General features: G+C 38.9%; 1 long non-coding RNA gene across 1 annotated transcript in view; it reads right to left on the bottom strand.

The window, feature by feature from the left end:
• Nucleotides 1–11375: 11375 nt before the first annotated feature.
• The window catches only part of LOC139363741 (uncharacterized), a 35912-nt gene continuing 19608 nt past the window's right edge, over nt 11376–27679 (bottom strand). Inside the window, exons 2-3 of the long non-coding RNA XR_011624593.1 lie at nt 22538–22776; nt 11376–12966 (exon numbers count right to left, since the gene is read on the bottom strand). This is a non-coding gene — a long non-coding RNA (uncharacterized lncRNA). The remainder of the gene's footprint in view (nt 12967–22537; nt 22777–27679) is intronic.

The raw sequence follows: 27679 nt of genomic DNA, 5'->3' as shown, positions 1-27679 counted from the left end.
AAAAAAAGCTCATCATCACTGGTCAGTAGAGAAATGCAAAACAAAACCACAAAGTGATACCATCTCATGCCAGTTAGGATGGCGATCATTAAAAAGTCAGGAAACAACAGATGCTGGAGAGGATGTGGAGAAATAGGAATTCTTTTACACATAGTTTTGAGGCTTTCTTGAGAAAATTTATGGTGGGAGTGTAAATTATTTCAACCATTGTGGGAGACAGTATGACGATTCCTCAAGGATCTAGAACCAGAAATACCATTTGACCCAGCAATCCCATTACTGGGTATACACCCAAAGGATTGTAAATCATTCTACTATAAAGACACACACACACATCTGTTTTCTGCAGCACTGTTCACTATGGCAAAGATTTGGAACCAACCCAAATGCCCCTCAATGATAGACTGATTAAAGAAAATGTGGCACATATACACTATGGAATGCTATGCAACCATAAAAAAGGATGAGTTCACGTCCTTTGCAGGGACATGGATGAAGCTAGAAACCATCATTCTCAGCAAACTAACAGAGGAATAGAAAATCAAACACCTCATGTTCTCACTCATTAGTGGGAGCTGAACAATGAGAACACATGGACACAGGGAGGGGAACATCACACACTGAGGCCTGTCAGGGGGTGGGGGCCTAGGGGAGGGATAGCATTAGGAGAAATACTTAATGTAGATGATGGGTTGATGGGTGCAGCAAACTACCATGGCATGTGTATACCTGTGTTACAAACCTGCATGTTCTGCATGTGTATCTTAGAACTTAGAGTATAATTTTTTAAAAAGCTCCTCTCTCTTGTTGACAAATATTTTGATGATGAAAGTAGATCATAAATCTTATCAGGCTCTTCCTGTGAAATGTTTTTAAGGAGTGATGGAATTTCTACTTCTAGTACACATGTGCTTGGTTAAAGAAATTCTGCAGACAGTTTGGATAATGCTAAAGGGGCACCATCCACTGCAAAAGGATAGGTATAGACCCCATGTGGGAAGACAGAGATTTGGGTCTCCAATTGCAGCTGCATCTCTCAGGACTCCCATCTAGCTTCCCAGTCCTCCATCCCTATTGGCCATACTTTGAGCATCATGACATGCTCCTTGGACACCTGAAACACAGATTCCTCTGGCAGCTCTGTTTGTTCTTTGTCCACAATGAGAAGCTGTACATTCTGCAGCTGGCTGATAAGGCAGGTCTCCTTGGCCACTCTCAGCTTGCTGTAGTAAAGCCATGAGTGCCAATGCTGCATATGCTACTTTTCATCTTGGGGTACTCTGAGATGTTACATTAGACATCATTTCTCCAAACATGCCCTCAAATAATTCCTAAAGAGGGCAGACAGAAGCATTAAATCCGGAAGTTATGAATACCACAGAGCCAGAGCTAACTGAGCTGCTTTGAGGACTGGGCGTGGGTATGGGAATACATCTTGATGCACCGGAGAACCCTTCATGCTAAGTACAAGAGTGCCGTGGTGCACCAGTTGGTACCACTAGGCTATAAAGTATATAAGGAAGATCTTGGTACAGAAGAAGAGTAGAAGCTTTCAGAATTGTAGAATGCCTTGCTGAGTTTCTCACAGTTGGAAAATAGCAGACCAGAGATAAAATCAGCTCTTATAATTGTACATTCTTTCCATTACATCTCAGAATCTTTTTTGATGTGATAAGCTTCACGGGAGGAGAATTAGAAAATCCAGCAGCACAGATCTTGAATGGTCTTTGGGGATTCAAATTTATAAGGTCATGCTTTCAGCTTTGAAGATTGAGAACTTAGAAAGGCAAAAAGATTATGCAAAAGAGTTTCCTCATTCCCTTTTCAAATGCACCCACTAATCCTGCAATCATGGAGTAGGAATTTGTTATAGTTTAGCTATTGGTTTCATCAACTGAGGCAGTGCATAAAAGTGTGCCCCTATTCTGAAATCAGATGTCTGTAAGCTTTCTATGGTAGTCACTGTTGTGCCTCCTGTCTTGGTTCAAACCTCTATAGCAAATTACCATAGACTGAGTGGCTTCTAAACAACAGAAATTTATTTCTTACAGTTCTGGAGGGTAGGAATCTGAGATCTGGGTACCAGCATGGTCAGGTTCTTGTAGGGCTCTCTTTCAGGTTGCAGACAGCTGCCTTCCAGATGTATCCTCATAGGGTGCAAAGACAGCTGAGAGGAAATGCTGACTTGCATCCTCTTCTTATAAGGACACTAAGCCCATCAGGGGCTCTAGCCTCATGACCTAATTACTTCCCAAAGACCTCACCTTCCAATTCCATCATATTAGGGGTTAGGATTTCAACATATGAATTTGTGTGGGGGACACACACATTCAGTCCACAACAGTTATTATGTTGGTGCAAAAGTAATTGTGGTTTTTGCCATTGAAAGTAAACTGCAATTACTTGTGCACCAACCTAATAATAAAAAGAAACTTTTCCTCTTCAGATGATAGCCATGCAGTCAGACTGTCATGGCAGTAGCCTGAGAGCTGCCCTGACATTTGGCTTTTATATAAGGGGAGGTGGAAGTCCCTCAAAGCTGAGGGAGCAGAACTGAGGTGTGGACTCCAGGTGGGTCTGATGTCCTCTCAATAGTAGCACACCTGATACCCTGAAATTGTAAGGAGAATGCCTAAGAGTGGCCTCTGTGGGCTTCCCCTGACCATAATCAATGCTATTGCTCAGAAGCAACTATCCTTTCTCTGTTATCAACCATTCAGGAGCCTGTCTCCATCTGAATCTGCCTTCATAGAGTTATGTACGATCCTGAACCACCCCATGATGTGGTAAACCTGCAGATAGGGAGTGGGATTAGGAGGGAACCAGAGGAATCCTGTGTTTTGGGAATGTTCTGAAGGAGTTGCATGCTTATATTCAGCCTGCACACACCAGTATGGCTATAATGATGGTTAATAACTACTGACTGCTCTGTTTAATCAATGTCCAGGTCAGAGACTTGTTAAATATTTTCAGCATTGCCTCTGATAATATGTACTCAGAATGATGTGGGAGCTGTGAGATACTCACAAGTATTTCCCCTGCCCAAACGGTGCTTCTGTTACTATATATTATGAACAAAGTGCCTCATTTTGGGAACATGTACCTATTTGCAAAGTATATTCTGTGGCTTGTTATTCATCATTCTCATGCTAGTCATGCAGGGCAGGTGCTAGAACTATCAGCATTTTATAGGCATTGAAACAGAGAAACAGAGAAATTAAACAACTTGACCAAATGCATAGAGAGAATAAGGACGGAAGACATTGAAGTGCCCACTTCATCAGTGTAGCTGTGGTCGAGAGGTAGAAAATAAATTTGACACTTTTTAGTTAAAAGGGGAAAAGACATAAGTTAATATTTATAGTTTACCCAAGAGAAAGACAAAGTACACTGTGCATTTCAGTAACTCCATTCTCTGCCCAGAATAACTGTAGAGCAGAGCACATTCATGGATTCATTCTTTCAATAACTATTTATTATTAAGTACCTTCTGTGTTCAAAGTTTTGTGCCAGACACTGGTGATAGAAGATTTACACTATGCTGTTCAGGAACAGTCTAGAGGGAGAATTAAATTACTAGGGATTCTAATAGCCTGAAGCAACATGTAGTGGTAATTGACCCCCTTGTCTGTCCTCAGGTGGACCACACTGAAGACTATTCTGCAGGCTCCACAGAGGAATGGGGCTCCACTGGGTGACCAGGTCAATAATCCACTCTCCTGTTACCTTTCCCCCTTTCCCTGTTCCAGTCTTCTCAGTCTTCCACTCCCCATTCCTAATCCCTGGGATCACTTTTCAAAATAGGTTCCCTGCAAAAGGGCCCTTGTTTTATGTTCTGTTCTTAAGAGGAACATAGCCTAGACAGCCGGTATAAGAAATGGATGTAAATATCATATTCTCAGGGTGGGATTCTAGAACTGGATCACTCACTGGTCAGACAGCAATCAGGATCCCTTGGCCAGTGGTCAGTGGATGAAGACCATCCCTGATAGTGGATGCTTCCCAATCATCAAGATGCTCAGCAATGGTGGACTGGGATAACATGGAAGTGGAAGGCAAAGCATTGGCTCATGTGGTAGTAGCTTAGGTAAATGATACAGGGACAATGGTAGTTATAAGAATTGTGAAGTTAACTACTTTTTACCAAAGGCTTTAGAAGCTTTGGGAAAAAAGTTTAACAGTCTCAGACTAATTAACTATCAACTCAAGATGCACTGTGAAAGTCATTTCGGCTCCATGGAACCATTTCATGGTCTTAATCTCCTATAGCCATGGGGAAACTATTCTGAAAACCAGCCCTGAGATTTAATTACAAGAGCAGCAGAGCAACAAAGGAGCATGTATGAATGACACCCTGTATGGTTTGATGGCTGTCTTACAAAACGCCACATGTTCATTGAATAAAGGCCAGCATACACTGCTGTGTCCCCAAGCAACTAGAATACATGAGTTGAGAACCAAGGATGAAAATAGGATTAACTATTCTTACCAAAACTGCTAGAGACCTACTTGAATAATTTGCTTTCTGTCCCTACGAATTTAGAAATTTTTGGATTAGAAGTTCAGGTTCCTGTTATTGGAACTTTAACACTATTCAGTAAAGTTTACTTTGAACTTTAAACAATGACCACCATCTGGTTATTTAGGACTTCTCACATCAGTGGGCAAGCAAGGAGTAAAGTTACTATATTTGTGAGAGTTACTGATCCTGATTACCTTGAGGAGCTGGGAGTTCGAAATCATAATCTTTGGTTCAGGAATCTCTTGGTACTCGCAGGTGCAGTGGTAATTGTAAATGAGAAACTGCAGTAAGCACAGTCCAACAAGTGCTCAGATACTCTGGTTATGAAGGCTTGGGTAACTCAACCACCTGACTGAGAATGAGGGAAATCTAGAACAGGTGGTGAAGGGAGGAGATGATAAATGTCAGCTATAGCCTAAGGATAAAATGAAACATGTTCTACATGCCAGTTACATAGAGGATGTATATACATATAACATAGAAACATATCCATGTACACATGTACATGTACCTATGTATCAGAATGTTGATAGTGACTAATACTCAATGTTATGATTATAGGCGATTTTAGTTTTTTAAGTATTTTGGTTTTTGTTTTGTTTTTAATTGACACATAATAATTATACATATTTATAGGGTACAGTGTGATGTTTTGATACATATATGCATTGTGTAATAATTAAATCAGAGCATTTAGAATATTCATCACTAATATGGTCATCATTTTTTGTGGTGAAAAAATTTGAAATCTTTCTCCTAGCTATTTTGAAATATACAATATTGTTAACCATAGTGACCCTGCAATAGAATACCAGAACTTATTTCTCTGATCAATAGGTAACTTTGTACCTGTTAACCAGTCTCTCCTTATCCCTCCCCTCATCCTTCTCAGCCTCTGATAACTAATATTCTACTCTATACTTCTAGGAGATTCTTTAGATTCCACATACGAATGAGATCAGACATATTTTTTTCTATCTCTGGCTTATTTCACTTAACATAATGTCCTTTAGTTTCATTCGTATTGTTGTAAATGACAGCATTTCATTCTTTGTATTGGCTGAATAGTATTCCATTGTGTAAATGTCTTTGGTCTGGGCAAGGATTTTTTGGATAAGATCCCAAAAGCACAGGCAGCAAAAGCAAAAATAGACAAGTGGAATTACATCAAACTAAAAAGCTGTACAGCAAAGGAAACAATCAACAGAGTGAAGAGACAACCTACAGAGTAGGAAAAATATTAATATTTTCAAATTATGCATCTAACAAGAACTTAGTAGTTAATATCCAGAATCTATAAGGAACACAACTCAACAGCAAAATACATCATTCAATTTAATAAATGGGCAAAAGACCTGAGCAAACATTTCTCAAAAGAAGACACACAAATTACAAACAAGTATACAAAAAAAAAAAAATGCTCAACATCAGTAATCATCAAGGAAATGCAAATGAAAACCATAGTAAGATATCACCTCACCCTAGTGAGAATGACTATCATCAATAAGACAAAAAGTAACAAATGGATGTGGAGAAAAGGGAAGTATTACACACTGTTGGTGGGAAATATAAATTAGTACAGCCATTCTTGAAAACAGTATGGAGTTTCCTCAAAAAATGAAAAATAGAACTATCATATGATCTAGCAGTTTCACTACTGGGTATATAACCAAAGGAAATAAGATCAGTATGTTGAAGAGACATCCGCATCCCCGTGTATATTGCAGCACTATTCGTGATAGCCAAAATATGAAATCAACTTAAGTATCCATCTCAGGATGAATGGATTAAAAAATGTGACATATATTTTGTTTTTGCTTTTATTTTTAAATGTCAATTTTGCAATAAGAAAGAGAGATAGATAAATCAGAGAGCTGGGCATCCTTTGAAATCTAGATGGAGAAAGTCATGCCTCCCCAGCTCTTGTGCTCTGCATGCCTTCAGAATTAGCACCAGTTAGATATTACCAAGGCTTACTGCCCAAGCCATACCTGGACCCTGAGCCACAACTAGTGTGACTGAGGAGCATTGTGCTGAAATGTGGGGAACAGGGACTTAGAGCAGCCTTGGGCAGTGAGCCTTGTGGTCCAATGTATCCCCTAGGTCCCTTCCTCCTAACCATTCTGTCCCCAAGGCTCTGGCACTCTGGGCCTGTGATGGGAGGGGCAGCCTCAAGATCTATAAAATGCCTTTTGGGGTCATCCTCCCATTGTCTTATAAATAGCACCCACCTTCCTTCTATTCTTCTCATTAAATGGTAGCTTAGCTACATCCTTGATTTTCTCTCCCATTTATTTTTTATTTTTTATTTTTTACATGGCCAGATTGAGTTTTCCAACTCTCTATGTTTTGTTTCCCTTTTGATTATAAATTCATCTTTAAATCATTTTTCCTTTTCACATTTTACTACGAGCAGTTAAGAGAAGTCACATAGCACTCTGAATGCTTTGCTTCTTAGAGATTTCATCTATCAAATATCCTAATTCATGCTGTTAAGCTCTGCCTTCCACAAAGTTCTAGAACAGGAACATAGTTTAGCCAATTTATTTTTTTTAATCTTTTCTTTTTTGTTTTTTGAGACAGGGTCTGGCTTTGTTGACCAGGCTGGGTGCAGTGGCACAATCTCAGCTCACTGCAACCTCCAGCCCCTGGGCTCAAGCGATCCTCCTTCCTCAGCCTTCCAAGTAGCTGGAACTTCAAGTGTGCACAACCATGCCTGGTTAATTTTTGTATTTTTTGTATATATGAGGTCTCACTTCATTGCCCAGGCTGGTCTCAAACTCCTGGCCTCAAGCTATCCACCCACTTTGGCCTTCCAAATTGCTGGGGCTACCGGTATGCTCCACTGTGACTGGCTAGCTAATTTCTTCACCACTTTGTAACAAGAATGGCCTTTCCTCCAGTTTCCAATAAGATATTCCTCATTCCATCTAAGACCTCATCTGAATGACCTTTATTGTCTATATTTCTATGAGCCTTCTTGTCATGACCTCTTAAATAATATCCAAGAAGATTCAGATTTTCCCTACAGCTCTTCTTTTCTTCTGAGCCCTCACCAGAATTACCCTCAATGCTCCATTCATGGCAATAAAGGCTTTTTTCAGCATTCACTTCAAAACTATTCCAGCCTCTCTCCATTACCCAGTTTCAAAGTTGCGTCCACATTTTTAGATATTTGTTGTAGTAACACCCCTCTCCTGGTACAAATTTCTGTTAGTCTGTTTTATGCAGAGACTGACTAATTTCAAAAGCAGAGGAATGAGTTCTTTCACAGTTCTGGAGACTGGGAAGTTTAATTTCAAGGTGCTAGCATCTAGTGAAGGCCTTCTTGCTGTTCCTCACGTGACGTAGGGAGGAAGGGCAAAAGAGGGCGCACCCACTATGACAGGTCCTTTTTACAGTGGCATTAGCCTATTTATGAGGGCAGAACCCTTATGACCTAAGCATCTCCCGTTAGACCCCACCTCCCAACACTGTAGCTTTGGCGGTGAAGTTTCTCACCAATAAATTTTGGAGACACATTCAAGCCATAACATAGAGGAAGTTACCATTTAAAATATAGTCTATTTAGAATTTGAGATTCTGAGTGACTTTTACATTTTTTATTGTGTATTTCTATAAGTAAAGGCCAAAGCAATGTTTTTCTTTTAGAATAAAGAGTGATTCATTGGCATTTTATTTTTTTTTTCCAAATTATCTCTAATTTGGATAGAAATTGCTTTAGACTAATGGATTTATCTTATTTTTTCCTGAGAATGTTTTTGGATCAGCAAAACGACTATCGATACAGTTAATCTGAAGATCTCTGATATGATAGATGTCTAAGAGTAACCACTCTGTGCACACTAAAATGCTAGAAAGGAAACAAACCAAATAAGTAAAGAAGGCTATTTCCTGAGAGAAGGATTCAAAGGGAAGGATTTTACTTTTCTCTGTACCTTTCTCTATGGTTTAAATTTAAAAATAATAAGTGAATATCATTTTGCTACTAAAATTGAAACCAATATTTTAACAGAACATAATCTGCACTCCAAAAGTACTAACTTCTATATGATGAAAACCGAAGATCACAGCCAAGTCTCAAGTGTTGTAGACACTGAATTTCAACGTTGGTTTTGTGTCACCACAACAGAATTTCAACTTCATGATGCTCTGTGTTTAGAAAGAAGGAATATTAGAGACTATCTAATCAAACCTCATCTGACAAATGAGCAACGTAAAAATTAAATATCATGGTCAGAAAAATGATAAAAATGTGGGTTCAATTACTATATATTGTATTCTTCTATTCATTCACCAAATAGAGACTGAGAATCTGCTGTGTGCCTGGCACTGTTCTATGCATGAGGGAGTCAATGACAAAACAGAAGCAATTCCAGCCATTATGAAGGTTAGACTCTAATGGGCTCCATTGCTTAGGTCAGGGACTCTGGATCTCTGAATTCTTGAAGACGCTGAATTATCAGTGGCTCCCAAACTGTGGTGTTTCAGGGGTGCTATGGCTTAAGTATGTTCCCTCCAAAATTCAAGTGTTAGAAATTTAATCCCCAATGTAACAATGTTAGGCGGTGGGGCCTAATGGAATGTGTTTAGGTGATGAAGGCTCTGCCCTCATGAATGGTTAAATGTTTTTTGTAAGAAAAACTGCAGAAGTGGGTTTGCCCTCTCTGTTCTTCTGTCCTGTGAGGATATAGCATCCCTCCCCTCCAGAATACTCACTATTCAAGGCGTCATCTTGGAAGCAGAGAGACTGGGCCCCAACCTCCACTGTCTTGATATTGGACTTCCAACCTCCAAAACTGTGAGAAAATAAATGTCTTTTTCTTTCACAAATTACCCAGTATCAGGTATTCTATTGCAGCAGCACACAACAGATGAAGACAAGGGATTACCTTGTATAGCAGAGGTCAGGGGAAGAAGGGTTAATAGGTAAAACTTTTAAAACTCTCTTAAGCCAGAGTGACTTCTTTTTAGTTATTTTATATGTTATAATTCTACCTAAACTTTTAATTGCAGAATGGGGTCCAGCTCTTGAAAGAAAAGTTGAGACTGTCTGAACTGAAAGGTATGCATGAGAATCAATCACTTGAAGAGCACAACCCATTTTCCATTCATTCTGACTAAAAGACTGGATTGAAACCTAAGTATCTGCATTTTAACCAGTCCACAAATGAATCTGTTGAGGCTAATAAAAAGTTCACATTTTGAAAACTACTAGGATGTCTGACAGTGAATTAGCATATGATTCTCTAATGAGCACAGCAGATAGTTGGAAATAACGACTTAATTTCCAGAAACACATTAATTTGGTTCATACCAATAAGTCGTGGGGCCTTTTTAGAAGGAGAAATGGACTAATATTGTGCTATGAGAGAGAATAATAACTTTTAGAACGCAGGGAAACACTGCCCCAGTTCATCCCTATGTAAACAGAGATATTTCTACAAAACTAAGTCAAATGAATAAATGTCCATGTGTGCCCAAATCTGGATTTGGCTCTAGCAAAACCTAGGCTGGATGTAGTAATAACTATGAAACCATAGAGAAGTAATTTCAATATGCCAAGAGAAATGAATTTGATTTGTAAAAATTCAATTGTACCCAAAGGAGACAAATATTGCAATTTGGGGGACTGGAATTCTCTGTAATTTTTATGGCTTTCCTCTTGATTATAAAAGTTATGTGTATTAGCTGAAGATAACTTAGAAATTACAAAAAAGATTTTCTTTTTAAAAAAGCAAATTACCTTGGTCTCACAAAACAGCAGTGACTTCTACTGCTATAAACATGTTGCTATATAGTCTTCCCAAATTAAATGCATATATTTAAAAATAAAATTCAAGATACATGTTAGTTTTTTATTTAATTTTTCAGTGTCAAGTTACAAAACAATTTTGTTAAAATATATATTTTTGGAAAAAATAGAAAAATAGCATAATATATATGGAAAATAAAAGACCACATCAAATAATTATATAATTATGATAAGTGCAGGTTTTACAGGGATATTATATTTCAATAATACTTTATTTTACAAATCCTACCTTATAGTAATATAATTTTAAAAAGTACTTAAGATTTTATTTTTTTAATAGAAAATAGTTTACTTTAAGTTCTGGGATACATAATGCATAATGTGTGGGTTTGTTACATAGGTATACACGTGCCATGGTGGTTTGCTGCACCTATTCACTTGTCATCTAGGTTTTAAGCCCCGCATGCATTAGGTATTTGTCCTAATGCTCTCCTTCCCCTTGTCCCCCATCCCCCAAAAAACCAAAGTTAAAATTTTAGAAAGACATTCACTTTGGTCTATAGCATTAATTTTCTGAAAAACAAATTTAGAAATTATTGAATTTTCAGGTTGTAAAAAAGAACCATCATTTCTCTTTGCTCCCAGAAAAATATGGTCCTTCAATTGTTGGCAAGCCTCTTATGGAAAATCACCAGGGCTGCACAATGAGTCAGTGTCAGTGGAAGTCATGAAATGGGAAAAAAATGTTGAACACTGGCAGCACTGTGCTCACTCCAGAAAATAGAAATAATGCCTCTCTTCATCTACAACATTATTTTCTTTGACTTTCTAGTTGCATCTGGTATGAAAGGGAACTATTTATAACACAAAGATTATTTGTGCCATATTATCAAGTTAATATACAGGAAGGGCACTGAATTTTCTTTCTTACCCAACCAATAATTTGAAAGGGTGTACTTAGCAGATAGTTATAGGCTGTAAGAAGAAAGGGGTGTCTGCTGTTAAATTAAAACTAATTGAGGAAAATAAGCTTATCTGTCACATCTTATTACCATAGATAATAATTATGGTAGAGCAAAATGTTTATTATCATGATGTTTATGTAATATTGTAATTAACAAAGGAATTATACTGAAGCACAGTATATCATTTATCTTCATCGCTTTTGTGCCAAAAGAGACAGACACAGTAGTCTCTTCATGCCACAGATAAAGAAGATGTTGAATATGACCAGCAATCCAAGGCAGAATCTGAAATACCAGCCAGGTATCTTTAATTCCTGATTAATATTCCAGTTTTTACTTCAAATAAGCCACTTTTGCATTTTTCAAAGGCTTTACAGAGATTTCTGAAGGCAAGAAGGGGATTATATTTAGAATTCTTATCTGCCTGTGTACATGTTCCATCTCTGATAACAAAATCCCCTAAGATAGAAGTAAAAACATGCAGGTATAACACATGAACGCATAAGTTGTGACTAGTACAGTTATGAGCTGACAACCAGACCTAGACTGAGAATGACCCTAGTTTAGGGCCTGAGCTTCTAATGCTAGAGTTATAGGTCATTGTTTGAACTCCTGTTGGCCTGATCGCTTTCTTTCTGTAGGGTGGCTAGCAGAGTGAGCACTTGGTACAGATATTCAAATGACCAAGGTAAACCAGTGATTTGATCATCCAATAAAGTTATCAGAAAGGTAAAACATACTCTCTGGGCCTGCTGATTGCTCCTGTATTCCAGTTAGCAAAGCCTGAGAAGAATAAGAAATGAGTCTAGAGTCATTCTGGGGACTTAAAGGAATGGGATAAGCATTTGCTGTAATCTTCAATCACTTGCACTCTTGCAGGTGAGGGTACTAATTAAAGTTAACTTTGAGTTTTTAATGCCTGATGTTACCTTGGGCTTGTTAGAGGACATAACATTTATGATGTACAGTAGAGATACATCTTTCAAGGGGGTGATTTGTAAGTACATAATATAGATGACAATGTATCAAGTCAAAATTGCCGTGTGGAAAACTGCATATGAAAACCTAATAAACATGTTTCAAAACATTCAATATTGCCAAATTTGCCTCCCCTATTGAAACACACTGTGTTTCCCCCACCGCAATTGAACACTGCAAACTACTGTAGGTAGCTTGCATCTGAGACATGTTGCATTGGGGGGAAAAAAAAAGAATAGAAAAGTAGCTTTAAAGCCCAGAATCATACTCTGTATCGAGATATGTTCCTGACTGAGAGAACGGGAAATTCTATCAAGGTTCCTACACTCACTTAGAGGCATATATTCATTGCATGAAATGGCAATTGGAAGAGTCTGCAATATTTTAATTGCTCATTCATTTGTTCTCTTTTTCATTTCCAAGCTGCCATTCACACAATCTTGATTTCTGTTTCTCTGATCCTTCCTATCCTCCAATCTGTTCCTTAGCAGAGCACAAAAATGTGAATTTGCAAACATTAAATACTCCCTTGGTATGATTCCATTGTAGCATACTAAGCAGACATCTTCAATCAATCACAACATGACTTTCCTCCCATGAGACTCAGATTGGACTTCATAGTCCTATCCCAACACAATCCTCCAGGCAACCGCTACCAGTTGACCAGGACAGATCCTCTGACATGCCATATGACATTTTTTAAACCACTTAGGTCCCTTATTTTTGAGCTTTAGTTGCCTTTGTGACTAAAAAAAAAAACACATTAGATGAGATACTCTCTAGACCTTTTCCTGAAATTCTGTGATTTTATTATCTTTTAGATTATAGCAGAGATCAACGAACCACGGCCCGCTGATCAAATCTATGATGCCAACAGTTTTTGTACAGCCTTGGAGCTAAAAATGAATTTTACATTTTTAAAGCATTGGAAAAATCCAAAGCATACTATTTCATGACATGTAAATATAAAATTAAAATTTGAGTGTCCATAAATAATACTTTATTGGAAAACAGTCATGCTCATTTACTTTCATATTCTCTATGGCTACTTTCCCACTATAACGGCAGAGTTAAGTAGTTGTTTCAGACACCATATGTCCCAGAAACCTAAAATAGTTACTAATTGATTCTTTACAGAAAAAGTTGAAACCAGAGTATGGTGAGAAAATTGTGGATTGAATGCCAGGTCAAAAGAAATGTTGTTTAACACAGAGGTGTAAAGGATTATGAGGCAAAAGCAAGTGAAATAACATGAATGTTTGTCAAAAAGTCATCCAATGGCACACTTCTAAAATGTGAATTTCATTATAACATTTTTATTATTTTGTTATAAAATGTTTTATAAGAGAGAAGTTCCAAACATTAAAAATAAGGAACCAGGCCTTTACGGGGGACCATAAAGAGAATCTGACATAAATGTTACAGGTTTCATGTTAGAGGTTACTGTGAAATGTAAATTCAACGTGAAATTTGTCACTATTTTGCAACCCAGTCAAGATGTAAATTCAACAAATACTCTGCTTGGGAAAGATGTATTGTGTTCTATTTTTCAAATTGTTCAGTTTACTGATTAAAATATTTTTACATTTACAAAAAGCAACTGACATAACTTCCATACTCTTCTATTTCATAAGCTGAAATAAGTCTCTTCTTCCCTCACAGGGATGGTGGAAAGAATCTTTTAAGAAAAATACTCTAAGTCAAAGCATAATTTTTGATATTTATGTTTAATATTAGGATAATGATTCTTTTTAAAATTGCTTAATCATATGCTTACTCATGCTTTTACAAGTCTGTTGATTCAATAAATGATGCAAACTTAATCATTGTGCTTCTGATTAAGTCTGATGTATGCAAAATGAAAATTGCTTATTTAATATCAACTGTCAATATCAGTTCACATTTAACTAGGTTGGAACCTATTTACATTCTAAAACCATTTCAAACTAATCTTTTCTTGTGTTAAAAAGTTTTGGAGCTGTTAATACTCCATATATACAAAGAAACATAGTTATCATTAGTTGATACATAATTTGCAATTTCTCTATCTCTCATTAATATTTGGGTAACTTTCAGTTCCTGTTACTGGAAAAAAACAACTGAGAGAGAAGAAAACAACAATTGAGCAGGAGAATAAACATATTGAGTGTCTAGAAAGAAGAGATATTAAAATCACATAATTAATTAAGATAAACAATGTCTTCCGCAGAAAATTTCATCTAACTTTCTATGGTTGGAAGAAAGATGGCTTTCAATAATGATAGACCACATTTATGAAATGCCTAAAGCACAAATAACAATAGGAAAATTGAGTTAATAATTCAGACATTTTTCAAACTCCTAATTAGTTGCATATGGGTAGCTTGGGTGGTGAAAGTCACATAAAAACGTCCATTATAGAATCTAGATTACCAATGTGTTGCATAATTTAAATAAGGCCCTAAGCGGTAAACTTGCCCGAGTTAATTAAATCTACCCTAATATACAATATAGCACCCAAAACAATTCAAAAATAGAGAAATTTCTGGAATAATTCTAATATAACATGCCCTAATGGTGTCAGATTAACCCGGATTTCAGTATGGTCCTCAATATCATCTCCTACATTTCTTAATTGTATAATTTAACCCCAGTGAACTCTACATTCTGCGTTAGTACATGGGAGAAATTATTTACTTCTTAGGTTTCCGTGCAGATTAAATTCACATAGTAGACAAGCAATAAATGTTTGTAATATTCCCATAATTTTGTAGTTTTGTTTAGAGACTGCAAAAGAGTGTCAATGCTAATTAATCATGAAAAAATAAGATCTGCATACTTTTTATACTTAAAAAGAAGTTATAGGGGGCGGAGCAAGATGGCCGAATAGGAACAGCTCCAGTCTCCAACTCCCAGCGCGAGCGACACAGAAGACCGGTGATTTCTGCATTTTCAACTGAGGTACTGGGTTCATCTCACTGGGGAATGCCGGACGATAGGTGCTGGTCAGCTGCTGCAGCCTGACCAGCGAGAGCTGAAGCAGGGTGAGGCATTGCCTCACCTGGGAAGCGCAAGGGGGAAGGGAATCCCTTTTCCTAGCCAGGGGAACTGAGACACACAACACCTGGAAAATCGGGTAACTCCCACTCCAATACTGCGCTTTAAGCAAACAGGCACACCAGGAGATCATATCCCACACCTGGCCGGGAGGGTCCCACACCCACGGAGCCTCCCTCATTGCTAGCACAGCAGTCTGTGATCTACCGGCAAGGCAGCAGCGAGGCTGGGGGAGGGGCGCCCGCCATTGCTGAGGCTTAAGTAGGTAAACAAAGCGGCTGGGAAGCTCGAACTGGGTGGAGCTCACAGCAGCTCAAGGAAACCTGCCTGTCTCTGTAGACTCCACCTCTGGGGACAGGGCAATAACAAACACAGCCGAAACCTCTGCAGACGCAAACGACTCTGTCTGACAGCTTTGAAGAGAGCAGTGGATCTCCCAACATGGAGGTTGAGATCTGAGAAGGGACAGACTCCCTGCTCAAGTGGGTCCCTGACCCCTGAGTAGCCTAACTGGGAGACATCCCCCACTAGGGGCAGTCTGACACCCCACACCTCACAGGGTGGAGTACACCCCTGAGAGGAAGCTTCCAAAGCAAGAATCAGACAGGTACACTTGCTGTTCAGAAATATTCTATCTTCTGCAGCCTCTGCTGCTGATACCCAGGCAAACAGGGTCTGGAGTGGACCTCAAGCAATCTCCAACAGACCTACAGCTGAGGGTCCTGACTGTTAGAAGGAAAACTATCAAACAGGAAGGACACCTACACCAAAACCCCATCAGTACATCACCATCATCAAGACCAGAGGCAGATAAAACCACAAAGATGGGGAAAAAGCAGGGCAGAAAAGCTGGAAATTCAAAAAATAAGAGCGCATCTCCCCCGGCAAAGGAGCGCAGCTCATCGCCAGCAACGGATCAAAGCTGGACAGAGAATGACTTTGACGAGATGAGAGAAGAAGGCTTCAGTCCATCAAATTTCTCAGAGCTAAAGGAGGAATTACGTACCCAGCGCAAAGAAACTAAAAATCTTGAAAAAAAAGTGGAAGAATTGATGGCTAGAGTAATTAATGCAGAGAAGGTCATAAACGAAATGAAAGAGATGAAAACCATGACACAAGAAGTACGTGACAAATGCACAAGCTTCAGTAACCGACTCGATCAACTGGAAGAAAGAGTATCTGCGATTGAGGATCAAATGAATGAAATGAAGCGAGAAGAGAAACCAAAAGAAAAAAGAAGAAAAAGAAATGAACAAAGCCTGCAAGAAGTATGGGATTATGTAAAAAGACCAAATCTACGTCTGATTGGGGTGCCTGAAAGTGAGGGGGAGAATGGAACCAAGTTGGAAAACACTCTTCAGGATATCATCCAGGAGAACTTCCCCAACCTAGTAGGGCAGGCCAACATTCAAATCCAGGAAATACAGAGAACGCCACAAAGATACTCCTCGAGAAGAGCAACTCCAAGACACATAATTGCCAGATTCATCAAAGTTGAAATGAAGGAAAAAATCTTAAGGGCAGCCAGAGAGAAAGGTCGGGTTACCCACAAAGGGAAGCCCATCAGACTAACAGCAGATCTCTCGGCAGAAACTCTCCAAGCCAGAAGAGAGTGGGGGCCAATATTCAACATTCTTAAAGAAAAGAATTTTAAATCCAGAATTTCATATCCAGCCAAACTAAGTTTCATAAGTGAAGGGGAAATAAAATCCTTTACAGATAAGCAAATGCTTAGAGATTTTGTCACCACTAGGCCTGCCTTACAAGAGACCCTGAAGGAAGCACTAAACATGGAAAGGAACAACCAGTACCAGCCATTGCAAAAACATGCCAAAATGTAAAGACCATCGAGGCTAGGAAGAAACTGCATCAACTAACGAGCAAAATAATCAGTTAATATCATAATGGCAGGATCAAGTTCACACATAACAATCTTAACCTTAAATGTAAATGGACTAAATGGTCCAATTAAAAGACACAGACTGGCAAACTGGATAAAGAGTCAAGACCCATCAGTCTGCTGTATTCAGGAGACCCATCTCACACGCAGAGACACATATAGGCTCAAAATAAAGGGATGGAGGAAGATTTACCAAGCAAATGGAGAACAAAAAAAAGCGGGGGTTGCAATACTAGTCTCTGATAAAACAGACTTTAAAACATCAAAGATCAAAAGAGACAAAGAAGGCCATTACATAATGGTAAAGGGATCAATTCAACAGGAAGAGCTAACTATCCTAAATATATATGCACCCAATACAGGAGCACCCAGATTCATAAAGCAAGTCCTTAGAGACTTACAAAGAGACTTAGACTCCCATACAATAATAATGGGAGACTTCAACACTCCACTGTCAACATTAGACAGATCAACGAGACAGAAAGTTAACAAGGATATCCAGGAATTGAACTCATCTCTGCAGCAAGCAGACCTAATAGACATCTATAGAACTCTCCACCCCAAATCAACAGAATATACATTCTTCTCAGCACCACATCGTACTTACTCCAAAATCGACCATGTAATTGGAAGTAAAGCACTCCTCAGCAAATGTACAAGAACAGAAATTATAACAAACTGTCTCTCAGACCACAGTGCAATCAAACTAGAACTCAGGACTAAGAAACTCAATCAAAACCGCTCAACTACATGGAAACTGAACAACCTGCTCCTGAATGACTACTGGGTACATAACGAAATGAAGGCAGAAATAAAGATGTTCTTTGAAACCAATGAGAACAAAGATACAACATACCAGAATCTCTGGGACACATTTAAAGCAGTGTGTAGAGGGAAATTTATAGCACTAAATGCCCACAAGAGAAAGCAGGAAAGATCTAAAATTGACACTCTAACATCGCAATTAAAAGAACTAGAGAAGCAAGAGCAAACACATTCGAAAGCTAGCAGAAGGCAAGAAATAACTAAGATCAGAGCAGAACTGAAGGAGATAGAGACACAAAAAACTCTCCAAAAAATCAATGAATCCAGGAGTTGGTTTTTTGAAAAGATCAACAAAATTGACAGACCACTAGCAAGACTAATAAAGAAGAAAAGAGAGAAGAATCAAATCGACGCAATTAAAAATGATAAAGGGGATATCACCACCGACCCCACAGAAATACAAACTACCATCAGAGAATACTATAAACACCTCTACGCAAATAAACTGGAAAATCTAGAAGAAATGGATAATTTCCTGGACACTTACACTCTTCCAAGACTAAACCAGGAACAAGTTGAATCCCTGAATAGACCAATAGCAGGCTCTGACATTGAGGCAATAATTAATAGCCTACCAACCAAAAAAAGTCCAGGACCAGATGGATTCACAGCTGAATTCTACCAGAGGTACAAGGAGGAGTTGGTACCATTCCTTCTGAAACTATTCCAATCAATAGAAAAAGAGGGAATCCTCCCTAACTCATTTTATGAGGTCAACATCATCCTGATACCAAAGCCTGGCAGAGATACAACAAAAAAAGAGAATTTTAGACCAATATCCCTGATGAACATCGATGCAAAAATCCTCAATAAAATACTGGCAAACCGGATTCAGCAACACATCAAAAAGCTTATCCACCATGATCAAGTGGGCTTCATCCCTGGGATGCAAGGCTGGTTCAACATTCGCAAATCAATAAACATAATCCAGCATATAAACAGAACCAAAGACAAGAACCACATGATTATCTCAATAGATGCAGAAAAGGCTTTTGACAAAATTCAACAGCCCTTCATGCTAAAAACGCTCAATAAATTCGGTATTGATGGAACGTACCTCAAAATAATAAGAGCTATTTATGACAAACCCACAGCCAATATCATACTGAATGGGCAAAAACTGGAAAAATTCCCTTTGAAAACTGGCACAAGACAGGGATGCCCTCTCTCACCACTCCTATTCAACATAGTGCTGGAAGTTCTGGCTAGGGCAATTAGGCAAGAGAAAGAAATCAAGGGTATTCAGTTAGGAAAAGAAGAAGTCAAACTGTCCCTGTTTGCAGATGACATGATTGTATATTTAGAAAACCCCATTGTCTCAGCCCAGAATCTCCTTAAGCTGATAAGCAACTTCAGCAAAGTCTCAGGATACAAAATTAATGTGCAAAAATCACAAGCATTCTTATACACCAGTAACAGACAAACAGAGAGCCAAATCAGGAATGAACTTCCATTCACAATTGCTTCAAAGAGAATCAAATACCTAGGAATCCAACTTACAAGGGATGTAAAGGACCTCTTCAAGGACAACTACAAACCACTGCTCAGTGAAATAAAAGAGGACACAAACAAATGGAAGAACATACCATGCTCATGGATAGGAAGAATCAATATCGTGAAAATGGCCATACTGCCCAAGGTAATTTATAGATTCAATGCCATCCCCATCAAGCTACCAATGAGTTTCTTCACAGAATTGGAAAAAACTGCTTTAAAGTTCATATGGAACCAAAAAAGAGTCCGCATCTCCAAGACAATCCTAAGTCAAAAGAACAAAGTTGGAGGCATCACGCTACCTGACTTCAAACTATACTACAAGGCTACAGTAACCAAAACAGCATGGTACTGGTACCAAAACAGAGATATAGACCAATGGAACAGAACAGAGTCCTCAGAAATAATACCACACATCTACAGCCATCTGATCTTTGACAAACCTGAGAGAAACAAGAAATGGGGAAAGGATTCCCTATTTAATAAATGGTGCTGGGAAAATTGGCTAGCCATAAGTAGAAAGCTGAAACTGGATCCTTTCCTTACTCCCTATACGAAAATTAATTCAAGATGGATTAGAGACTTAAATGTTAGACCTAATACCATAAAAATCCTAGAGGAAAACCTAGGTAGTACCATTCAGGACATAGGCATGGGCAAAGACTTCATGTCTAAAACGCCAAAAGCAACGGCAGCAAAAGCCAAAATTGACAAATGGGATCTCATTAAACTAAAGAGCTTCTGCACAGCAAAAGAAACTACCATCAGAGTGAACAGGCAACCTACAGAATGGGAGAAAATTTTTGCAATCTACTCATCTGACAAAGGGCTAATATCCAGAACCTACAAAGAACTCAAACAAATTTACAAGAAAAAAACAAACAACCCCATCAAAAAGTGGGCAAAGGATATGAACAGACATTTCTCAAAAGAAGACATTCATACAGCCAACAGACACATGAAAAAATGCTCATCATCACTGGCCATCAGAGAAATGCAAATCAAAACCACAATGAAATACCATCTCACACCAGTTAGAATGGCGATCATTAAAAAGTCAGGAAACAACAGGTGCTGGAGAGGATATGGAGAAATAGGAACACTTTTACACTGTTGGTGGGATTGTAAACTAGTTCAACCATTATGGAAAACAGTATGGTGATTCCTCAAGGATCTAGAACTAGATGTACCATATGACCCAGCTATCCCATTACTGGGTATATACCCAAAGGATTATAAATTATGCTGCTATAAAGACACATGCACACGTATGTTTATTGCAGCACTATTCACAATAGCAAAGACTTGGAATCAACCCAAATGTCCATCAGTGACAGATTGGATTAAGAAAATGTGGCACATATACACCATGGAATACTATGCAGCCATCAAAAAGGATGAGTTTGTGTCCTTTGTAGGGACATGGATGCAGCTGGAAACCATCATTCTTAGCAAACTATCGCAAGAACAGAAAACCAAACACCGCATGTTCTCACTCATAGGTGGGAACTGAACAATGAGATCACTTGGACTCAGGAAGGGGAACATCACACACAGGGGCCTATCATGGGGAGGGGGGAGGGGGGAGGGATTGCATTGGGAGTTATACCTGATGTAAATGACGAGTTGATGGGTGCAGCACACCAACATGGCACAAGTATACATATGTAACAAACCTGCACGTTATGCACATGTACCCTACAACTTAAAGTATAATAATAATAAATAAATTTTAAAAAAAGAAGTTATAAATTTTCTAATATTATATACTGATGTAAATAGACACATATTGTAGTTCATACTATTTAAAATTGTAGTTTCATGAGTACATTCTGTTAAATGCCATGCCTTCATTGAAATGTTCTTTCTTGCTGCCTAGACTATCCAGATCCATGGAAATTTTATAAATGTCATTGTGTTTTTATTTTAGCGATAAAGATGCATCTTTGTTTCACAAGAACTGGAAATAAAACATTGTCCCAATAAACAGGAACTTTTAAAGTTGGGGAAAAATACAGCAGTAAGTAAAGTACTTGTTTCATATCTGTTGAAGAAATGATCAAATTATTCTGTATGGGAAGAAAGTCAGGAATTGAAAGCAAAAACCCAGACATCTAAGTGTATTTTCACTTGAAATCTTTAGGACTATAAGCAGTACTCATATTCAAATAAACTAGAAATGTTAGCTGTTTGAACCACAGAAGTCACCATTTGCATGGGAAACACAGGGACTCTGATTTAGGGGCACCACACTTCAAATGCCAGTTTAGATTTGCTAACTTCAGTAAATTACAACTTACCTGAGTCTCAGTTTTCTTACCTTTGAAGTGCGGACAATAATAGGTACTTGGAATCACAGCTGTTTCAGGATTCAGTTAGTTCATGTAAGGTGTTTTTTAAAGAGTAAGTGCTCACCAAAATGAAGCTATTATTACTACACAACCATTCCCTTTCACCAGTGGAGAAAGTTTCAAATGGATTACAAATGCTATATTCTTGTCACTAAGCATTCCTCAACTATCAGTGCAAAGGCAAATTTAACAAAACAAACCAGCCAACTGTTTTCAAGTAAAAGGAAAGGAAGGGGGAAACCATCCCGATAACTTGAGCATAACATGTCCAGGTAGGAAAATGCAGATCCCTTCAAAATAATCTCCCCTATGTTCCAGGTATTCAACAGTTGATCTAAGAAACATAAAGTCTTACTATTCTGTGTCCCAGTTCTTTAAGACTTTGAGAAACAAAAGAACCCCAAAGAAGTCTGAGAAATCAATAAATGGTTGTGTCCAAAATATAGATACTATATCAGATATTGTCATAGGTCACTAGCAACCCAGGTTTTCCTAGACTGAAAAGTGCACATCTTGATAACTCTCTCAATCTCTCAATCTTAGGCAAACCAAGACAGTCACCTTGAGCATAAGTCATAAGATATGTTCCATGGTCATAGAATAGCAGCACTAGTAGGGTCTGGGGAAACCACAGAGTCTAGCTTTATTTTACAGATGGAAAGTCAGATTCTAGGTATGAGCTAATGACATTCCCACAGGTGCAGTGCTAACCCTAAGGAGCATTTCAGGTGACACGTGAACTCCACTCTTCTAATTCCAGATTTCCAAGGTCATACAGGATGAAGAATGTTGTAGTAGAAGAAAAGCCTGGCTCGTATACCAGATTACCTGGGCTTCTATCCTGTGATTCTGGACAAGTGATCTGACTTTTAAGCCTCAGTACTTTTCACTGAATATTGGTATTGTTAGCATCGAATGACAGGGAGCACATAAAGTGTTGAGTTCCGTGCCTAGCACATAAAAAACATGAAATAAATGTTTGTTATTATTATTGATAGTTATCATCTATTTCTCCTCTTTATTCTCCTGATTATTAATATAATCATTATTATTATTTGCTACTTACAGCAAGAAGGCACAACCTAGCATAATAAGACCCTTCCTCGGATTTTCATTAAAATCATGTGGACTTAAAATAAGTCATTGAAATTGTGTCACTCTGAGCTGAACAATTTACAGACCCCTTTTGAAAAGATGTCTCTTTGACTATGACAAATGCATGCAAATTGCTTTAGTAATTCAGCTTCAGGGTACTCCACTAGGTTCTTCTAAAAGGCTCCTTTCAAAATGCTCGATCTTTACTACCATTCTCTACGTCTTGAGCCATTTTCTATAGAGGCCTAACTATTAAGAACACTCACAAAAGGATAGCCATCCTGAAATAAAAAGGAAGTATATTTGAAATGATTACATATTCAAATGATACAGCAACAGGGTGTGCAGAACAAAATTTAGATTGAGAAGTAATACTTCGTAAACATACCCAGTATTCAGAAGATTCGGCCTTTCTCTTTCTTTCTTTCTTTTTTTCTTTCCCTTTCTTTCTTTCTTTCTTTCTTCTTTCTTTCTTTTTCTTTCTTTCTTTCTTTCTTTCTTTCTTTCTTTCCTTCTTTCTTTCTTTTCTTTTTTCTTTCTTTCCTTCCTTCCCTCCTTCCTTCCTTCCTTCTTTCTCTTTCTTTCTTTCTTTTTCTTTCTCCTTCCTTTCTTCTTCTTCTTCTTCTTTTTCTTCTTCTTCTTCTTCTTCTTCTTCTTCTTCTTCTTCTTCTTCTTCTTCTTCTTCTTCTTCTTTTCTTCCTCTTGTTTTTTTTTCTTTTTTTTTTGACAGGGTCTTGCTCTGTCATCCAGCACCCAGGCTGCAGTGCAGTGGTATAATAGAAGCTCGCTGCACCCTCGAACTTCTGGACTCAAGTAATCCTCCTACCTCAGCCTCCTGAGTAGCTGGGAGTACAGGTATGTTCAGCTACACCTGGCTAATTTATTTATCTATTTTGTAAAGGTAGGCTATTCCTATGTTGTCCAAACTGTTGTCCCAGGTCTTGAACTCCTGGGCTCAAGCAATCCTCCTGCCTCAGCCTCCCAAAGTGTTGGGATTATAGGCATGAGCCACCATGCCTGGCCTAGCCCTGCTTTGGAATCCAAAAGAGCAAAATCCAGAATTTCTCTTTCTTTCATTCCACTTTTATAGTTCAACATTTTCATTTGTTAAAAATGTAAGTCACTTTCATACTCAGGAATGTACAAAATGATAAGTTCAACAGAATTTTAGAAAACTAAAATAGTACAGGTGCCTCTGAAGACTAACAGCACTCTTTCTTGGATGTGCATTAAATAGAGATGTGATTTGTGGAGCAAAGTACAGCATTTTACCCTTAATTTCATGGATATTTTCCTGGTTTTACTTGTACCCTAGATTGTTTCATATTTGCCTTTTCTAAGCTTCTCAATGAAACGACCTTCAAAAATAGAAAAACTCACAACTCTGGAGAAAATATCTACTTACAGCATGGATAGACCAGACTGAGAAACAGTTTGTGTGTAAGCAGGGTAATTTTTAAAGGGAAAAAACACTATTCCTAGAATTTCCTAACTTTAGAAACAAGATTTCAGAATAATACACATCAAAATATTGGTATTTAAGAAACATAATCTTCACACTCCACCTGAAAAATGTATATTTATACATTTATGGATTTTAAAATATGTCTCTAGGTAATTTTTAAAAAGAAACATAATGTAATCAGATACATTCTCCATTATCAGAGCACAACTCTTTGTCATTCTGTTAATTTCTGGGTCATGCGTGAGGTCAGCACATTGCAAAGACATCCTTATTACAAAAAAAAGGAAAAGACAAAAGAAGAAAGGTGAAATGGTAGACTGAGTGCTTATTAGTTTGTTATCTAGGTAAATATCAAGTTCACTGCCTATTCCCCTTCATGCTCCTGAGTCTCAATATAGATATATATGTATATGCTGGGGTATGACTCTGTAGGGCGTGTGTGTGTGCATGTGTGTTGGGAGAGAAGTGCTAGGAAGCGAACCAGAGACCTAAGCAGTCAAACTAATTTGTTTATAGGTGAATAAGATCACTTCCCCTTCGCTTTCTATATCACAAGACTATCTGATCTCTCATAAGAATGAGGTAAATTGGATTGTTGGCAAGATGGCCAAATAGGAACAGCTCCGGCATGCAGCTCCCAGTGAGATGGATGCAGAAGGCGGGTGATTGCTGCATTTCCAACTGAGGTACCCAGTTCATCTCACTGGGACTGGTTGGACAGTGAGTGCAGCCCATGGAGGGCAAGCCAAAGCAGGGTGAGGCGTCATCTCACCTGGGAAGCACAAGGGGTCAGGGAATTTTCTCCCCTACCCAAGGGAAGTCATAAGGGACTGAGCCTGAGAAATCGTGCACTCCAGCCCAGATACTGTGCCTTTCTCATGGTCTTTGCAACCTGCAGACCAGGAAATTCCCTCCAGTGCCTACCCCACCAGGGCCCTGGGTTTCGAGCACAAAACTCAGTGGCCGTTTGGGCAGACACCAAACTAGCTGCAGGAGTTTTTTTTGTTTTTTGTTTTCCATACCCCACTGGTGCCTGGAACGCCAGGGAGACAGAACGGTTCACTCCCCTGGAAAGGGGGCTGAAGCCAGGGAGGCAAGTGGTCTGGCTGGGCGGGTCCCACCCCCACTGAGCCCAGCAAACTAAGATCCACTGGCTTGAAATTCTCGCTGCCAGCACAGCAGCAGTCTGAGATCTACCTGGGACACCGGAGCTTGGTGAGGGAGAGGCGTCCGCCTTTGCTGAGGCTTGAGTAGGTGGTTTTACCCTCACAGTGTAAACAAAGCCACCAAGAAGTTCAAACTGCGTGGAGCCCACCACAACTCAGCAAGGCTACTGTGACCAGACTGCCAGATTTCTACTCTCTGGGCAGGGCATCTCTGAAAAAAAGGCAGCAGCCCCAGTCAGGGACTTATAGATAAAACCCCCATCTCCCTGGGACAGAGCACCAGGGGGAAGGGGCAGCTGTGGGAGCAGCTTCAGCAGACTTAAACGTCCCTTCCTGACAGCTCTGAAGAGAGCAGCTGACCTCCCAGAACAGCTTTCGAGCTCTGCTAAGGGTCAGACTGCCTCCTTAAGTGGGTCCCTGACCCCCTTGTATCCTGACTGGGAGACACCTCCCACTAGGGGCAGACAGACACCTCATACAGGAGAGCTCTGGCTGGCGCCTGGCTGGTGCCCCTCTGAGATGAAGCTTCCAGAGGGAAGAACAGGCAGCAGTCTTTGTTGTTCTGCAGCTTCTGTTGGTGATATGCAGGCAAACAGGGTCTGGAGCGGACCTCCAGCAAACTCCAGCAGACCTGCAGCAGAGGGGCCTGACTGTTAGAATGAAAACTAACAAACAGGAATAGCATGTCCACTCAGAGACCCCATCTGAAGGTCACAAACATCAAAGACCAAAGGTAGATAAATCCACAAAGATGGGGAGAAGCCAGTGAAAAATGCGGAAAATCCCAAAAACCAGAACATCTCTTCTTCTCCAAAGGATCACAACTCCTCACCAACAAGGAAACAAAACTGGACAGAGGGTGAGTTTGATGAACTGACAGAAGTAGGCTTCAGAAGGTGGGTAATAACAAACTCTTCTGAGCTAAAAAAAAAAAAAAAAAAAAAAAAAAAAGCATGTTCTAAACCAATGCAAGGAAGCTAAAAACCTTGAAAAAAGGTTAGACAAATTGCTAACTAGGATAACCAGTTTAGAGAAGAACATAAATGACCTGATGGAGCTGAAAAACACAGCACGAGAACTTTGTGAAGCATACACAAATATCAATAGCAAAATTGATCAAGTGGAAGAAAGGATATGAGAGACAGAAGATCAACTTAATGAAATAAACCAAGAAGACAAGATAAGAAAAAATAATAATAAAAAGGAACAAACAAAGCCTCTAAGAAATATGGGACTATGTGAAAAGACCAAATCTACATTTGATTGGTGTACTGAAAGTGACAGGGACAATGGAAACAAGTTGGAAAACACTCTTCAGGATAATATCCAGGAGAACTTCCCCAACCTAGGAAGACAGGCCAACATTCAAATTCAGGAAATACAGAGAACACCACAAAGATACACTTCAAGAAGAGCAATCCCAACATACATAATCATCGGATTCACCAAGGTTGAAATGAAGGAAAAAATGTTAAGGGCAGCCAGAAAAAAGGCCGGATTACCCACAAAGGGAAGCCCATCAGACTAACAGCAGATTTCTCTGCAGAAACCCTGTAAGCCAGAAGAGAGTCGGGGCCAATATTCAACATTCTTAAAGAAAAGAATTTTCAACCCAGAATTTCATATCCAGCCAAACTAAGCTTTGTGAGTGAAGAAGAAATAAAATCCTTGATAGACAAGCAAATGCTAAGAGATTTTGCCACCACCAGGCCTGTCTTACAAGAGTTCCTGAAGGAAGCACTAGACATGGAAAGCAACAACCAATACTAGCCACTGCAAAAACATGCCAAATTGTAAAGACCATCGAAACTATGAAGAAACTGCATCAACTAACAGGCAAAATAACCACCTAGCATCATAATGACAGGATCAAATTCACACCTAAAAGTATTAAACTTAAATATAAATGGGCTAAATGCCCCAATTAAAAGACACAGACTAGCAAATTGGATAAAGGCTCAAGATGCATCAGTGTGCTGTATTCAGCAGACCCATTTCATATGCAGACATAATAGGCTCAAAATAAAGGGATGGAGGAATATTTACCAGCAATTGGAAAGCAAAAACAAAAGCAGAAATTACAATCCTAATGTCTGATTAAACAGAGTTTAAACAAAGATCAAAAGA

This window comes from Macaca nemestrina, chromosome 6 (assembly GCF_043159975.1).
Source record: "Macaca nemestrina isolate mMacNem1 chromosome 6, mMacNem.hap1, whole genome shotgun sequence".
Lineage (NCBI taxonomy): Eukaryota > Metazoa > Chordata > Mammalia > Primates > Cercopithecidae > Macaca > Macaca nemestrina.
This window is presented reverse-complemented; position numbering and strand designations above follow the sequence as displayed.